The sequence below is a fragment of the Etheostoma spectabile genome, chromosome 10 (genome assembly GCF_008692095.1).
Source record: "Etheostoma spectabile isolate EspeVRDwgs_2016 chromosome 10, UIUC_Espe_1.0, whole genome shotgun sequence".
Taxonomy (NCBI): domain Eukaryota; kingdom Metazoa; phylum Chordata; class Actinopteri; order Perciformes; family Percidae; genus Etheostoma; species Etheostoma spectabile.
In genome coordinates, this window is record NC_045742.1 from 8,701,275 (window position 1) to 8,705,144 (window position 3,870).

General features: G+C 40.0%; 1 long non-coding RNA gene across 1 annotated transcript in view; it reads left to right on the forward strand.

The window, feature by feature from the left end:
* Positions 1 to 3,322: 3,322 nt before the first annotated feature.
* Positions 3,323 to 3,870, forward strand: part of LOC116696536 (uncharacterized) — a 5,590-nt gene continuing 5,042 nt past the window's right edge. Inside the window, exon 1 of the long non-coding RNA XR_004333764.1 lies at positions 3,323 to 3,456. This is a non-coding gene — a long non-coding RNA (uncharacterized LOC116696536). The remainder of the gene's footprint in view (positions 3,457 to 3,870) is intronic.

Consider the following 3,870-nt stretch of genomic DNA (forward strand, 5'->3'; position numbering starts at 1 on the left):
ACTTGATTTCTTTCTGTTAAAATTGTCACACTTTGAATTATCTGTCATCCGAGACCTTTTCTGTCTTAACCTGGATACTGTATTTGATAAAATGTTTAGTTTGCAGAGTTGACAGACGCAGTATGACCATAGCAGTGACTGATAAACTGTTCCTTGATAGTACTGTTTGGCACATTGGTGAGGTAATCCCCCTTGTCTGTTAAAGGTTGCTTATCCCATCCTCTTCCAACAAGGACACCTACTCTTTCCCCATGTATATAGAGCACACCTTCTCCAAGGACAGCTATTAAAAAGTGGCCGCCATTACAATTAGAAGACATACCCACGTCCACATAGTTACTAATAATTCGTAGAGGAATGAAGATAAGATATTGGATATTAGTTGATAAATTGTTATTTAAGCAGCAAGCAGTCTGTAATACCTGCACATATAATTAACAAGTATTTAGTTTGAAATGCAAACATGATCCTGCTGACAGATCTGCACCCCAGGCTTTAATTTGGAAATGAGACCTGAACGGTACCTTTAATTTGAATCAATAATCCTGGTGTGGGGAATATACTAGTACAAAATACAAAAAAAAGAATCATTGTTAATACTGCACTCACCTGTCACTCATTAAATATTACAATTATGCATAATTTTAAGCGGGTGATGTGGTAAAAAATAACCCACAACCCTCTCATTTCATTCAGACGGAAGTATCTCAACAACTAATAGATGGTTTGCTACAAAATTTGTTACGGATGTTTAGTGTCCCGAGAGGACCGTCAGAAAACATGAAACACTTGTTTATTTAGCATATAGTGTGTTTTTTATTTACTATGTGAAAGGCGTATGTCTATCAGTTTGAGGTGGACAATGCGATTTATTTTAGAATCTGAATATGAATATTTTATGCAGAGACTTAAGCAGGTAAGAGGGTTTATAATGGATCTACGTACTTGATGCTTTTACGGAGTTTTAATAGAGTCTATAGGCTATCTTTGAATTACCATTATCAAAATATACTGTAGATCATAGATATCAGCTTTGTGTTATGTTTGAATATTGTATAGAGTTCACCCTTTCCATGAGTTTTTCCACTTCCTGAAGATCAACTGAGCTTATGTCATAAAAGTTTCCTTCAGCATATGTTGGAGGGTTTTTTCTGCATCTTTTCAGGGCTCTGTGAAAATCTACAGAGACAGCCTCAATAGCAATGGATGCCAAATGTGTGCCACCAAAGTCTGGGTTCATAGATATAAGTTTTGGTTAAACTTTGCTTGAAGATATCTACATAAGACTGAAATGACACTGTCATGAACGTGTCGTAAATATGTACTTGTAAGTACAATACTAACAATACTTGTAAGTATCACTCGGAGCGTCACAGAGTTTTGTCATGACAGGTTATGGTTAAGGTTAGGGTTCTTGTACATGAATGGCATGACTGTGTCATGACAGTGTCATGTGTGCATGCCAGTGTCATATCATTGTCATGTACCTTAAAGTAAAGTGTATATCATGATATAAAACTCAGGGCTTTCAAATGTTTTACTTTTGGCTTCCTGTTCTTTGCTAGTATTACTGAATGAGCTACATAGTGAGAAAACATGATCCATCTAAAAGGATCTTGCCAAAAGTTCAGCATACAACATTGAGATCTCACAAACCCAAGTTAAAAGATTGTTTCCGTTGCTGGATTTTTATACTGACCCCCAGTGTGGGCTGAGACATGAATCTGAGTAAGTGAGTAGAGGAGTGGGAGAGGTGAGGTTTACAGTTTTACATTTTGTATGTGTTGATTGACTGTTGATGAAATGACTGTGAAGGTGTGTGCAGTGGGACTTGGCTGGAGATGTAGGCCGGTAAAGGAATTTAAAGGCAGCTGAATAAATTTCCCACTGTCTCTTAGAAGCACAGACATCTAATTTTCATTTTGATTTACTAACACATGCAAGGACCAGTTTCTGTCTGTCACTAGTCTTGCATTGCCAGGAGTATCTCCACAGCGCTGTGGGGTAAGGCTTGCTTTGCCTTGCCTACACCACAGATACATTTTGGGATAGGCCAAAAATATTGCTCTGAGCTGTTTGCATTTCTTCAAACCAATCACAATCATCTGGGCGGCACTAAGCTCCCAGCACAGAGAAGGAACGTGTTTTGGTGAAACATTTGCACCCTGAAAAAGATGTTTTAAAGGGGTGATAGAATGCCAAACCGTTTTTACCTTGTTATAGTAGTATATAGTATAGTATAGTATAGTATAGTTGACGTCAACTATGTGGCTCCTCCTTATTTGGCTCTGGTCTCTATCTTTGTTACACCCCGAAAATTACATAGGCCACTTCTTCTGAATAGGCTGTGCAGATCTCAGAAATTGTATACATTGTTCTTCTGCTATTTCATCACTAAATTCACTTCTGAGCCTTTTTTAGGCGAGACATACTACTATGTAGAGGTCAAATATGTGCCGTTTTACAAACATTGATGGTTAATTGCAATTTTGGTCCGACTGTGTGGCGGAGTTCAATCCATACCCGCACAAAGTCACCTTTTCTGGGTCACTGGAATACCAAACGCCGCTGCCCTGAAAGAACTCCTGGGCCTGCAGCTCGCTGCTCCCCCCCCCCTTCTGTTAAATGGCTGGTGTGTGTGAGTGAGAGCGCAGTCAGTGAGCTTGCCAGGGCCGCGGCGTTTGGTAGTCCAGTGACCCAGAAACTGTGACTTTGCGCTGGGTATGGAGCTGCCGCTGTCTCGTCAGACTGTGTGGAGCTCCGTCTTACTGAATTTGTAATCATCCATCAGTTTTCATAAAATGGCACATGATTGACCTTAGTTGATTTTGCGCTTAAAAAAGTATCAGGAATAAATTTAGTAATTAAATAGCAGACAAACAATGTATAACATTGCAGTGTCTTGTCTCCACTGTGTGTGCATGTGCTTTGCTCAACCAATCAGCGCGCAGCTCATCTAAATATTCATGAGCAGACCATATAAAGCAGAAAACCTCGTTTCAACCCAGACCCATTAACAAGGCAGCATCAAGACCCATAAAAAGCATTTGGGCCATTTTCAGCCCAATCAATGTTACATACCCTTTTAGGAGACGTTATGGGACAGCGTGAATTACTCTATACAACCATTCTATCACCCCTTTAAAAAAATGTAAATGATGTTAATACAGTACATTCAGCTATTTAAATTAGCTAGATACACGATTAAACTTAATTTGTTTTGGCCATCGCAATCCTCGCCAAATGTCCCAGTTAGATAGTAAATGCCGTAAACGTTTTCAACCATTTTCAGCGTGTAGCTTGCTAGCTGGAAATTTGTTGTTGTTTCCCAAAGCGAACGGGGTTTGAGAATGACTACCCAGAGAGTGCAAGGCGAGGGACATCTGGCACATGAGCCACGTGCAGGATGTCAGTCAATTATCCTGGAAATGTACTTCCGTTGATCTAGACTAATCTGTTGCTAATTATCTTTTTAGCAAGGGCTTTGGTACATGTCTGTAGGCGAGTTCGAGATAAATTGCGCCTCACCTGTAAAGTGGTCAAGAGCCGGCGGCAGTAGCCGGGGGCGGTGACATAAAGCTGTGGTAAGGTTGGACAGTTTCTAGCCGATTCCAGCAGTTGTCACGCTGAACAGGAAGTCACAGAAACACTCACATCCTGTTAGGTCAGATTCTGATTTAATAAAATGTTATTAGACACATATATCAGCTGGTACAGAGTCTCCAGTTGTTTTTAGTGAGACAGAGTAGATGTCCATATTCTCGTTGCTGATGTTAATAAACAGCAGACTGTACAGTATATGATCCGTGATCTGAACGGATTTAGTCTGACTTCTAAACGTCACTATCAGCCACACAACATGTGGTTTGT